This window comes from Stegostoma tigrinum, chromosome 3 (assembly GCF_030684315.1).
Source record: "Stegostoma tigrinum isolate sSteTig4 chromosome 3, sSteTig4.hap1, whole genome shotgun sequence".
Classification (NCBI taxonomy): Eukaryota; Metazoa; Chordata; class Chondrichthyes; order Orectolobiformes; family Stegostomatidae; genus Stegostoma; species Stegostoma tigrinum.
Genome location: NC_081356.1, coordinates 95,144,680 through 95,159,042, shown reverse-complemented (window position 1 = coordinate 95,159,042; position 14,363 = coordinate 95,144,680). Strand labels below are relative to the sequence as shown.

Here is a 14,363-nt window from a genome sequence, read left to right as displayed (position 1 = left end):
GGGATTGAAGTAGGTGTTACGAGCAAGTGCTAATTGTAGGACACAGGTCAGCTCTGTTGAAAGCAAAATGATGGAAACCAGGCATGGCAAGGGAAGGCACAGAATGTAATTGATTGTATCCACATAGCCATGGAAATACCTGATCAGCAGCCAGCAGGCTTCATGAACAGGAAAGTTCAGCACTCGAAAAATGTGCAGATTGTCTGTGACTTCATCACTGCTCTATGCAGGTCTGCTCATGTTCTTCAGTAAGTTGCAGTGCAGGAATCTCCTGTGCCTACTCCAATCTCAGATAAATATACTGTTTTGGAAAATATAGGGGGTGAAGGATTCTCAGGGGAACGTAGCACTGACAGCTAAATTTCTGGTACCAAGGCGGGTTGTAATGTAACAAGGGGTATGTCAGGTTCCAAGGGAATAATTGTGATTGGGGACTCTCCAGTCAGAGGCACAGAAAGATGTTTCTGTGGCAGACAATGAGACAGCAGAATGATCTGTTGCCTCCCTGATGCCATTGTCCAGGATATCTTGGAGAGGGTGCACAGTAATATCAAACGGAAGAAAGACAAGCAGGAGGTCATTGTACTTATTCAAACTAACAACATGGGAAGAGAAAATGATTAGTTCTGACGGACAATGTAGGAAATTAGGCAGAAGATTAAAAAAAAAGGCCCTCAAGGGTAGTAATATCTGGATTACTCCCAATGCTACAAGCTAGTGACATAGGAATAGGAGGGTAGAGCAGATGAATGGGTGGCTGAGGAGCTGAGGTGAGAAGGATTCATATTTTTGAATCATTGGAATCTCTTCAGGGATAGAAATGACCTGTATAAGAAGGACGAATTGCACCTGAATTGGAAGGGGACGAATAAACTGGTGGGGAGATTTGTTAGAGCTGGTCAGGAGGATTTAAATCTGTTACAGGAGGATGGGGGGATAGAGAGAAAAACGATCAGTTTGAGACTGGTGCAGTTGGGGAAAGGAGCAAGTCAACCAGTCAGGGCAGGCAGGAACAAAGCAGAGAACGTGGTAGGACTGATAAATTAAGCTGCATTTATTTCAATGCAAGAGACCTAACAGGTAGGGCAGATGAACTTAGGGCATTCTTTGGGAACATGGGACTTGAATTTCACAGCAATACAGAGGTGTGGCTCAGGGATGGACAGGACTGGCAGCTTAATGTTCCAAAGTGTAGATGCTAAAATAAGAATAGAAAGGGGGAGCAAGAGAGGAGGGAAAGAAATGTTTTTGATTATAGTTGTACTTAGGGAGGATATTCTGGTGAGCACATCCAGGGAAATTATTTTATTGGGACTGAGAAATGAGAAAGGGATGATCACCTAATTGGGATTGTGTGATAGATCCTCCAATAGTCAGTGTGAAATTGAAAAGTAAATCCGTAAGGACATCACAGTTATCAGAAAGAATAATGAGGTGGTAGTAGGTAGGGAATTTTAACTTTCCTAACATAGACTGAGACTGCCATAGTGTTAAGAGCTTGGATGGAGAGGGATTTGTTAAGTGTGTACAAGAAAATTTTCTGATTCAATCTGTGGATGTGCCAACTAGAGCAGGAGCAAAACCTAACCTTGTCTTGGGAAATAAGGCAGGGCAAGTGATTGAGGTCTTGGTGGAAGAGCACTTTGGGACCAGTGATCACAATTCTATTAGTTTCAAAATAGTGATGGAAAAGGATAGGCCTGACCCAGAAGATAAAATTTTAAATTGAAGGGAAGCCAGTTTTGATGATGTTAGGTAAGAGTTTTCAAAAGTTGTTTGGAGGAAGATATTCACAGGCAAAGGGATGGCTGGACAATGGGAAACCTTTATAAATGAGATAATGAGAGCCCAGAGACAATGAGTTTTGGTTAGGATGAAGGATAAGGCTGGTAGGTGTACAGAATGCTGGATGACTAAAGAGAATGAGGTTTTGGTCAAGAAAAATAAGGAAGCATGTGTCAGGAATAGATAGGGATTGAATGAATCCCTAGAAGATTATAAGGGTAGTAAAAGTACACTTAAGTCAGGAGGGTAAAAAGGGGACATGAGATAGCTTTGGCAAAGAGATGAGTAAGGATTCCTTTATATTGCCATTCCTTAAGCTGCATGTATTTCTTTCATCAATTGCTTCTTCCTTTCACCTAGAATGAGCTAGAAAGAATAATGTCCATTTTCAAAACTATTCAATTCCAACACTCCCCTGAGTTTTCAACTCATTATTCAGACACTACAAATGTTTAAAATTAAGTAATATACCCATAACTATCATTAAGTAGCAAGATCCTCTCTTCTCAACCTTTACAGCATTTTAAATGAGAGCTGAGAACATTAATTTAATCAAAACTAGAAATGTCTTCTGACCATGTCCTGTTGGTAGGAGGGGGAGGCAGGGAGGCGGATGTGGAGGAAATCTTAATTTTGTCACCAGACTCCTATTTCATCGTATTAATCAGGCTCCTAATAGAGGGACTCATATGGTGCAGCAATATTGCCCCTTCCTCTGACTTAACAGCCATGAATTCAAGCTCAACCTGCTCTACAGGAGTATAATAACAGATCTGATCAGGTCAATTTGAAAATTATAGGTAATCAGTAGGCCCACATTCAAGTCAATTTTACTCTTGAGGGTATCATTACTGTCTCTAAACAGGTTGATTAAAAATATCTACACTTCAAGTGTTTGTCCATCTGAATGAAGGCCTCACTGTTACAAACTTTGAAAGGATAGATTTCCATTGGAAAGTCAGCATTTTATTTTGGCAAGTGTCATCCATTTAGCACTTACCCCAAAGAACAGTACTGAGAATAAAATTTGCTTTTGAATTTCTACAAACCAACTGCATATTAGAATTCAGAGCATGCAAAAATGAGTCCGTATGTGACAAGACTGTGGTTGCTATTTTTGATAAACATCTCTCACAAAAGCTACAAATAAAATCACAATGCATGCTTCATAAAGGTAAGTACCCAATGATCATTCCATGCATCTAGCTCATCTTTCCATAGAAACCTATGTTCTTTACTCCACGTTCAGCAATTTTGTTCACAAAGTATAAACACCCTGCAATGTTGCCCAAGGACAGCTGACAAATAGTATAAACTTTAATTTTCATGCAAGACAGTGTGGAAGGACAAATTTTAGGAACTCACTTTACAGCGACAGCTGATAGGCAGAGCTACTAATTCATTGGAAGATTGAATGGGAAATGTTGACATTGTAATTTACAGTGTTAACTTGTGAGAAAAATCATGAATAAGAATCCGGTAAACAGAAAATAAGGTTTGGCGATCGGAATCACACATTCCCTACAAAATGTTTAGTTAAAATGGTGAGTCTTCAGTGACCTAGACAATTGGGAAGCTGGTTCTCATTTCCTATGGTTTGCATATTCTTTTCCTGCCCTAACCCTAAGGTTTTGCTAAGGCCAGTGTTGAACAGAACATAATTACTTTCTATAGAATTAATTTAGTTTTCACATGACACTACATAACGAAACCAGTTATTTACAAGAAGACAGTAAGAAAACTTTCCTTGACTTTTGATAACAGAGAACATAGAATATAGAACACAGAACAGTGCAGCACAGAACAGGCCCTTCAGCTCACAATGTTGTGCCGACCATTGATCCTCATGTATGCACCCTCAAATTTCTGTGACCATATGCATGTCCAGCAGTCTCTTAAATGACCCCATTGACCTTGCTTCCACAACTGCTGCTGGCAACGCATTCCATGCTCTCACAACTCTCTGTGTAAAGAACCTGCCTCTGACATCCCCTCTATACTTTCCTCCAACCAGCTTAAAACTATGACCCCTCGTGCTAGCCATTTCTGCCCTGGGAAATAGTCTCTGGCTATCAACTCTATCTATGCCTCTCATTACCTTGTATGCCTCAATTAGGTCCCCTCTCCTCCTCCTTTTCTCCAATGAAAAGAGACCGAGCTCAATCAACCTCTCTTCATAAGATAAGCCCTCCAGTCCAGGCAGCATCCTGGTAAACCTCCTCTGAACCCTCTCCAAAGCATCCACATCTTTCCTATAATAGGGCGACCAGAACTGGACGCAGTATTCCAAGTGCGGTCTAACCAAAGTTTTATAGAGCTGCAACAAGATCTCACGACTCTTAAACTCAATACCCCTGTTAATGAAAGCCAAAACACCATATGCTTTCTTAACAACCCTGTCCACTTGGGTGGCCATTTTAAGGGATCTATGTATCTGCACACCAAGATCCCTCTGTTCCTCCACACTGCCAAGAATCCTATCCTTAATCCTGTACTCAGCTTTCAAATTCGACCTTCCAAAATGCATCACCTCGCATTTATCCAGGTTGAACTCCATCTGCCACCTCTCAGCCCATCTCTGCATCCTGTCAATGTCCCGCTGCAGCCTACAACAGCCCTCTATACTGTCAACGACACCTCCAACCTTCGTGTCGTCTGCAAACTTGTTGACCCATCCTTCAATCCCCTCATCCAAGTCATTAATAAAAATTAAAAACAGTAGAGGCCCAAGGACAGAGCCCTGTGGAACACCACTCACCACTGACTTCCAGGCAGAATATTTTCCTTCTACTACCACTCGCTGTCTTCTGTTGGCCAGCCAATTCTGTATCCAGACAGCTAAGTTCCCCTGTATCCCATTCCTCCTGACCTTCTGAATGAGCCTACCATGGGGAACCTTATCAAATGCCTTACTGAAGTCCATATACACCACATCCACAGCTCGACCCTCATCAACTTTTCTAGTCACATCCTCAAAGAACTCGATAAGGTTTGTGAGGCATGACCTGCCCCTCACAAAGCCATGTTGACTGCATTTGATCAAGCCATGCTGTTCCAGATGGTCATAAATCCTATCCCTCAGAATCCTTTCTAACACCTTGCAGATGACAGACGTGAGACTTACTGGTCTGTAATTGCCGGGGATTTCTCTATTTCCTTTCTTGAAGAGAGGAATTACATTTGCCTCTCTCCAGTCCTCAGGTACGATTGCATTGAGCTGGCAGGTTTTTAATAAACTTCTCACTTATCCATGGCCATCATTGCCATTATTTCACATATTCTCCTCTCCCTCTTTGTTTAAAATTTCCTTCCAGTAATAGTGGTTACATTTCAACTTAGAATACAGGCCATAGTTGCCTCATGTACAAAGTACATTAGATATCCCAAACAAGCTTTTAGTGCGCTTTATAGTCTTCTCTTTTGGAGCTCCACTCAGATTTGACTTCCTAGGCATTTGAATTCCTCTCTCAGTTGAATAACTGGGCTGCATTATTAGATTTGCTGCTAGAAGTCTTTGGTTGTATTCAAGAGGTTTCCTTGCATAACATATTGTTCTGACACTGTATGCATTCACTCAAAACATTCTTGGGGTCCATCACCTTTCCATATTAATTGAAAACAGCAAAGAGGAGATATTTATTTGCATCTATGGGAGCTATAGAGAATTATGTTGGGTTACAATAAGTAAATAGTGCAGCTAGCCATGCTGGTAATAAAGGAAGTCAGCTGTAGCTCAAGAATATAGTGGTCTGTCGTGTTGTCTGTTTCTAGGAATTAACATATGCCAGCACACCGCCACTAGGATAAATCCCTGATAGAATCCTTCCCGATCGATTCTTGACTATCAATAGTGGAGTTTTTGAAAAAGAAAATCTACATTACTTTTTGAGTAAATAAATTATTCAAAGAAAATTTAGAATAATATAGTCTGGGCAGAAGGATGGAATTCAGTGTAAAGATATGTAAAATGCGGCACTATGAGAGGGACTTAGCAAAGAACTGTACAGTGAGTGCATGAATTTTAAACATTATAGATGTGCATAAAGACCCAAGCCTCCATGGCATTAATGTCAATGAGATGTAATTGCATTGAAACGTTTAGAACTTTAAAGGGTGTGATGGGGGATGCAGAAAGTTTCCCTTGGCTGGGTATGGGAGGAGATGGTGGGGCATGCCTTGAATCAGGGGATAGAGTTACAGAACAAAGGTTAAACAATATTCCAAGACTAAGATGAAGAGGAATATCTTCAATTAAAGGGAAGCAAATCTTTGGAATTTTCATCATTTAAAGGCTGTGGAAGCACAGTAATTGACTATGTTTATGATAGAGATTAACAGATTTCTAGATACCAATGAGAGCAGGAGATATTGGTATAGTGAAGGAAATTGATATTACGGTAGACAGTCAGCTGTGCTCTTGAGATCTAGAATGGTGAAGCAGACTTTAAAGGCTGAACAGCATACTCCTGCTCTTAATCTCCAATGATCTGTACCAAGTAGTTCCATATCCTTCTTGTCTATTGTTAACTTACCATTCTGATTTGCTAGATAACCAACACTCACTCATTTAAACCTGTAGACCCACGTGAAACAAGTCCCTTGATGTTGAGTGAGGCAAGGGAGGAAATATCAGGGTCCCTGGCTGTAGGCGATGTGCCAGGGACTGGAGGATTGCTAACAACGTTGCATTTTTTAAAATGCGGAAAAGGGATAGATCAGGAAAATACTTCCCAGCCAATCTAACCACAGTGGAGGAAGCTATTAGAAATATTCTGAGTGATAGAAAATATCTCCGAGTGTTCAGAAATACTGAATAATAATTGGATAGATAAAATGGATTTGTTAAGACAAGGCCATATCTGACAAATTTGATCCAAGTTTTTGAGGAGGTAACAAAGGAGGATTGATGAAGTTAATGCATTTGATGTGGTGTACAAAGACTTTAGCAAGACTTTTGACAAGGCTCCTCATGGCAGACGGATCAAGAAAGTGGCAAGTTGGATCCAAAATTGACTGAGAAGCAAGAAGTAGAAGATGATGGTAAAGGCATACTTTTGTGACTCCAAGGCTGTTTCCAGCAGGATTCGGCAGAATCAGGGCTGGGCCCTTGCTGCTTGGGGTGTCCATTCATGACTTGGACTTATATGTGCAGTGGAGGAATGGCTTGATCAAGAACTTTGCAAACAGCATGAAAATTGATAGAGTCACAAATAATGAGAAAGTCATCTGTAAGTTGCAGGATGATATCAACAGACTGGTCAGAGGGGCAGAGCTGTAGCAAATAAGATTTAGCCCATATTTGTTTTCATTAATAAGTCAGGTGAGTCTTTAAAACATGAACTGATTGAAAATCATCAAGAACAGAAAAGACAGGCAGCCGACATAAAGGCGTGTCCAAAATCTTTTATAAACACATACATAATAAAAGATTAGTAAAAAGAGCAGTAGGTCTGATTGAAGACCAAAAAGTGGATTTACACATGGAGTGAGTGAGCATGTCAGATATGTTAAGTAAATAATTTGAATCTGTCTTTCACAAAGAGTCAGATGATACCTAGTCCATGGTGACAGAGGAGAAAACTCTGTATGAGAAAGGTTCAAAACTGATAGGAAAGAAGTTGACTCGGTACCAGCAACAGATAAGATTTTGAGAAAGAGTGAGAATGAAGCTTGCGGGAAGTGCCAAAAGACTGGAAAATTTCAAACATTGCAATTTTATGCAAGAAAGGTTGGAAGCATAAGTCCAGCAAATATAGTCCAGCTAGTTTAATTTAGTGGTGGGAAGAAATTCTTATTTGAGGTAGAACTAGTAGTCACGTGGAAAAGGAAGGTGGGTTGATAGGGAAGAGCCAGCATTGATTTCTAAGCAGGAAATCGGGTTTAATTAATCTGCTGGAATTTTCGAAATAGTTACAGAAAGGCTTGATGAGGGTAGTACTATAGGTTTGGTGTTAATGAACTTCCAGAAGACATTTGATACAATGCCACGCAATAGACTTGTTAAGAAAGGTACACGCCATTAAAAAAAAAGAAACAGTAGCAACACAGACAGAAACCTAGCTCAGTGAAGTAAAACAGAGCAGAGAAATTAATTGATATTTTTCAGGCTAAGCAAAAGGGTTGGTGTTGGGACGCTTTATTTTCTTGATATGTATTAACTATTGAATTAAATCATTTATTGTCACATGTATTCAATGTAAAAATCCAGTGAAAATCATGTTCTTTTGTAGTACATACATGGCGCTATTCATATTAACTTAAAATAAGAGCCCAACTTTCCTTTCCACTGCCACAGCCCTGCTCCAGGCTTTCCAGCCCTCGCCAATCCTACCCCAGAGCCCTGCTTCAGGCTTTCCAGCCCATGCCATTTCACCCCTAGAGTCCCACTCCAGGCTTTCCAGCCCATGCCAATCCTCTTCAGGGTCCCACTCCAGGCTTTCCAGCCCATGCCATTCCTCTTCAGGGTCACACTCCAGGCTTTCCAGCCCATGCCGTTCCACCCCCAGAGTCCCACTCCAGGTTTTCCAGCCCATGCCATTCTTCCTCCAGAGTCCTACTCCAGGCTTTCCAGCCCATGCCATTCCTCCTTCAGAATCCTACTCCAGGCTTTCCAGCCCATGCCATTCATCCTTCAGGGTTCCACTCCAGGCTTTCCAGCCCATGCCATTCCTCCTTCAGAGTCCCACTCCAGGCTTTCCAGCCCATGCTATTCCTCCTTCAGAGTCCCACTGCAGGCTTTTCAGCCCATGCCATTCCTCCTTCAGAGTCCCACTCCAGGCTTTTCAGCCCATGCCATTCTCCTCCAGAATCCCGCTCCAGGCTTTCTAGCTCATGCCATGTCACTGTCTGTGTCCCATTCTGGACTGTCTCACCGACACTCTCTCGTCTGACTCATTGGCTTGCTCTCACTGCCGCTGCTGCACTGGCCCAGTCTTGCTGGCCCACTCTTAATACACGCCATTGCTCTGGCCCACGCTCAACTCACTGTTGCTGCAGGACACAACCTGTGTGTTCAGCTCCCTTCGTGTGGTTCCCAGTTGCAACCTGGTTCCTTCCTGGCTCTTTAGGTAGGTAGCTAAAAGGGGTGGGAGAGGATAGGATTACCGCAGAAGGAGATAGGAGAAGGGGGAAAAAAAAGGAAGGACAACGAAAGAAAGAGAAAGAGAACTGGTGAGCAGAGTGGATCTCCAAATGGAGCAACTTACCCTGCTGCCATTCTTGCCGGAAGGAACGTGGTGTTCAGTGAACAATTTCAAAATTACAGATGACAGAAAACTTGGAAGAATCATGAACTGTGAGGAGAACAGTTTCAAAGTCAAAGGGACATGACAACTTGGTGGAGTGATCAGATAGGTAGCAGACTTGGTGCAGTGCAGAGAAGAGAGAGGTAATGCATTTCAGTAGGAAGAACAGTGAAAGACAGTATTGAGTAGAGGGTGTCATTCCAAAGAGGGCACAGAAGCAGAAAGACCTATATGTACGTGTGCTCAGATCATTGAAGGTGGCGGGATATGTTGAGAGAGCAAATAATAAAGCATCCAGTGTTCTCAGCTTCATTAATAAAGACATAGAGTTCAAGAGCAAAGAGGCGATGTTGAAGTTGTACAAAGCACATGTTAGATCTCAGCTGGAGTTTTGTGTATAGTTGTATGTGCCATTTTATAAGGAAGATGTGAATAAATTGGAGACAATGCTGAAGCAATTTACGAGAATGGTTCCAGGAATGAGAAATTTCAGTAATAATGATAGACTGAAGAAGTTAGGGCTGTTCTCCTTGGAGAGAAGAAGGCTAGGTGGAGATCTGAATGTTGTAAACTTCAAATATAATGAGTTATTGAGATTTCCCTCCCAGTTCTAAATTTTATAATAAATCTGCACTTGTGCAATCTGTATGATTTGATGAATATTGGTTTTGAACTAATGCAAATGCTCTTGGATTTTGCAGTCAGAAGATGGCGAGTTCGAAAGCTTGACCCAGAAAACTCACACAGATAATCTAGTTTAATGGTTAGGAATTTTGTCTTTCAGAGAAGACAATAAACAAATGTTCCTTTTGCCCTCTGTGCAGTATGTAAGGGTAAGACTTTTGGAAGAAGTGTGGGGAGGTTCTTCTTGTGTTCTGGCTATATGTGCCCTTCAATATTCCCTAGTATAGTCTGTTTGTTTATGTCAGTATTGTTTATTGGAATTTGATGTGTAGATGTTAATTGCTGAATTTTCATTTCATTACATATGAAAAAATTATTTACGAGTTGCAAAGTGATTTGGAATATCTTCAGGATATGAACATTTCTTTACAAATGCAAGTTTTGTTCTTCAACTTGATTCATATATCCATTAATGAACAGTTAAGACAATATAATTCAACTTAAGTTTTATAAAAATTTGAATATTGATCTTAATGAAACTTAGTGGAGAAACAATATTGTTTTAGGTTCATTGGTTCTGATGCATCACATATAATGGAGACTAGGACTTTTCAGAGATTTCTCCATCACTTAGCAATAATTGTCATCATTGTGGCCAGTTAACTACTTCAGTCTTTTTGACAAATCTAATAGGAAACAATGTAATGAGACTCATCATTCTTAGCTTCTTGCCTTCTCTTATTGCTTTATTTATCAGTTCTGGTAGCCTCATGTATAAATTGCATAGTTAACATTATTATTCCTGATCTTAGCTAAAAAGTGCTCCCGCTGCTACAATTCATTACTCTTTAGACCTTGCAGAAACAACTTCAAAGCATACAACAGACCTCAAGTGATCAGTAGTGCTAGTTATACATAGATTATGGAGAAGTAGTCATGAGGTTAGAAAGAATTGTGATACCAAAATATTGCACCAGTAGTAGTACTTATTCTGTCCTGGAGGAAGAGATTACATTTTTTAGCTTGCTTGATGGTGGTCACAAATCTAACCTTGCAATAAACTAATGCAAAAGCATGCTGACCAATTTTGGATGGTTTGATCTAATAAAAATGTTGAAATGCATTTTTTCTAGTGGCTACTTAAAGAAATGGTTACATTCATTGCCAAAAATGTTTTGTACAAATTCCATGCCCTTTTCCTATAGCCTGAAGGGATACATAGTTCTGCCAACAGAACAACCTGGCTTGAGTCACGAAGAGACCATATCCCGGCCTGAAACATCAACTTTCCTGTTTATCTGTCCTGTTTATCTGATGCTGCCTGGCCTGCTGCATTCTTCCAGCTCCTCACTTAGTTATCTCTGACTCCAGCAGCTGCAGTTCTTGCTATCTGACAGCTAAGTAGTTTTTGATATATTACGTGTTTCCCACTTGTCCTTAGAGGTGCTTGTTATGCACAGAGTTTTGCTGAATATTCATCTCTTGTTGAAATGTTGACCTTTATTCCACTATTCCAAATGGTACATTTTAACCTTGGTTTATAATTTCGCTGTTTATATTTGATGTCATAAACTTACAGGTGAAAGAACATGCAAGTAGAACTGTAAACATCTCTGGTTACAATGCTGTTGTTTTTCTTTGAAGGAGATACCTGGTGGTTTATGATTTCTCCAAGGAGAACATGTGCAAACACTTCTATGACGAGGACACCACATTAGTCATTTTTGTGGACACGAATTTGCAGCCTGAAGGATGTGAGGTTAACGTGGAATACAAGGTTATTATGTTAAATCTGTTGGGGCTTGGCAACTAACTTCAACAAGGAGATCATGCAGTTAGTCTCCCAAGGAAAAATAAACAGCTCCATGGATCTGGTGCGGGAAGGAATGGAGGAGTCAACAGCCCTGTTAAAATTGCCAGTGAGTGAAAAAAAAGAACAATTGAAAACAAACCCACTTGATGCCAGCCAGCCAGAAAACAGCCACGTGTCTATGTTCTGCTGAACAGAGAAGAGATTGCGGTGTAGTTCAGAAAAAGTGAACACAAAAGTTGAATCAAGGAGTGGAGATAAAGAAAATAACATTGCTGTTCTGGTTTCCATTTGTTTGTGGGAGCTGATTGACCATAACCAGTCATGTAGTGCACACACATATTACAGAGTTTAGATAAATATGTTCTGGGTGCTGCACATCATCTGACATGTTGTGTGCAGAGCTGAGGTAGTTCAGTAGAAATGTGCCATTTTGCTGAAAACTATGCCTATGGAATACAGGTTGGTTTAGAATTAACATTGGATGAAGATTGGTGACTAATGTGTTGAAGAAAACGAACAGGTATTCTACCTGAGGAAGTTTAGAGTTTTGAAGGACTTTGTGGAGAAGTTAGATTCAAACATGCAGACAATGCAATCTATGACATTGTAGAATAATGTCCATTAGTTTCCTATTTGGGGTCATTTGGTAAATTCAAATTTTCCTTTGGTTAGGGATTGTAACAGTTAACCTGATTCTCTAAGAAGGCAGGAAAGTAATTTATGCAGACATTTTCCTCAAATAATGCCTTTGGTTCAGTGGACTGCATAATACATTAACCTGTACAGAGCCCATACAAAGAATAATGCTAAGGGGTCAACGTACTGATTTTCTTACCTTGTTTTGTTGTATTCTTTAGAACACCTTTGGATTCAGCTTCTCATAATGTACTGAATTGTCATTGTCATTTGTTACCTCCTCAACATCCGGGTCATATCTGGGGCACAAAGAAAAAGTTGTCAAGTTATTACTTCCTCATATGTGGTTCATGAGCATTCAGTGCTGGGCAGGTTGGCATATTTAACTATGTTGTATTATTTTCTTGCTATTCAAAAGGTATCAAATAGCAGAAATGTCACTTTGATGTTTTATGTAACTCTTTTATGCTCTAACCTGTGTGAATAAAGGCAAACTAACAGAGTTACTTTCTTCAGAGATAATGGGAACTGCAGATGCTGGAGAATCCAAGATAACAAAGTGTGGAGCTGGATGAACACAGCAGGCCCAGCAGCATCTCAGGAGCACAATAGCTGACGTTTCGGGCCTAGACCCTTCATCAGAGAAGGGGATGGGGAGAGGGTCCTGGAATAAATAGGGAGAGAGGGGGAGGCGGACCGAAGATGGATAGAGGAGAAGATAGGTGGAGAGGAGAGTATAGGTGGGGAGGTGGGGAGGGGATAGGTCAGTCCGGGGAGGATGGACAGGTCAAGGGGCGGGATGAGGTTAGTAGGTAGGAAATGGAGGTGTGGCTTGAGGTGAGAGGAGGGGATAGGTGAGAGGAAGAACAGGTTAGGGAGGTGGGGATGAGCTGGGCTGGTTTTAGGATGCAGTGGGGAGGGGGAGATTTTGAAGCTGGTGAAGTCCACATTGATACCATTAGGCTGCAGGGTTCCCAAACGGAATATGAGTTGCTGTTCCTGCAACCTTCGGGTGGCATCATTGTGGCACTGCAGGAGGCTCATGATGGACATGTTGTCTAAGGAATGGGAGGGGGAGTTAAAATGGTCTGCGACTGGGAAGTGCAGTTGTTCATTGTGAACTGAGTGGAGGTGTTCCGCAAAGTGGTCCCCAAGCCTCCACTTGGTTTCCCCAATGTAGAGGAAACCACATCGGGTACAGTGGATACAGTATACTACATTGGCAGATGTGCAGGTGAACATCTGCTTAATATGCAAAGTTACTGTCTTCTTGCTCTCACTGCAACACCACCTCCTAACTGAACACTAGATATCTCTTACATTAAAATCCAATTATCTTTATTCATAAAAGCATTGCAAGCATACATTTTTAGTTTAAATAAATCAACTCAGTGTTATGGCTTTAGAAGTCCATTTTACTTTACTTATACTGGGGCCAATACTCACCTCAAAATAACAAATGTATCATCCCTTCAAAGTGTGGACATCACTTGCTCTTATTTGAAAGCCAGTTGTAAAATTCATTAAAAAGGAATTTTCTAAAAAGTGTTGAATCAAATTGGAAGATTCTTGTAAGCCAATGTGAGCCAGCCTGCAGCATATTTCCTAAAAAGACTAGGAGTTCAATACTTGTTTCTGAGGAGGGATATGTGATTCATTCATATACAGGTCCAGAGACATCAGAAATTATATTAGAATTACCATTTTCACCTGGAACTGAAAGAAATAGTTGGTATTAATGGAAAGGAGCACAGATGCATTGGCCATAATCTTAGAGATTACTATATATTTGGGCGGTCATCTCTATTATATTCTGTTTGTCAAAATTTCTTTCCGAATATTGAACTGAGAAAATAAGTAGTTTATGGACAAATAGAGTAGTTAGTATTCATATATCCATACATCAGTCTTAGTGCTATATACCCACTACATCTTTATAAAATAGAAGAGTTTACTTGTGAATACAGATGTGAATATTGTAGGATGGATAAATAGGTGTATGAGTACAGTGATTTGCTTCCCACCATCAACATTTCCCCACGTTTAATGTCAACAAAATCAGTATCCTTCTTAGGTTCCAAATATACATCTGAATCTGCCAAGCTCTGATCAGAGAAAAAGAGTCTTGATATGCTTGTTGCATTGAAGTTTAAACTTATCTCCCATGTTCATGCCTTTTCTGAGAATCAATTAATTGCACAAGTTCATCCTTGGTTTTTTGTTAATGCTCATGGAAATGCGGTGCTGGGGTTTAATGTGTC

General features: G+C 40.6%; 1 long non-coding RNA gene across 2 annotated transcripts in view; it reads right to left on the bottom strand.

Annotated features, from left to right (window-relative positions):
• The window catches only part of LOC125451135 (uncharacterized), a 353,914-nt gene that overhangs the window by 39,752 nt on the left and 299,799 nt on the right, over window positions 1–14,363 (bottom strand). For both annotated transcript variants that reach the window (XR_009445587.1, XR_009445589.1), the window contains exon 13: window positions 12,302–12,401. This is a non-coding gene — a long non-coding RNA (uncharacterized LOC125451135). The remainder of the gene's footprint in view (window positions 1–12,301; window positions 12,402–14,363) is intronic.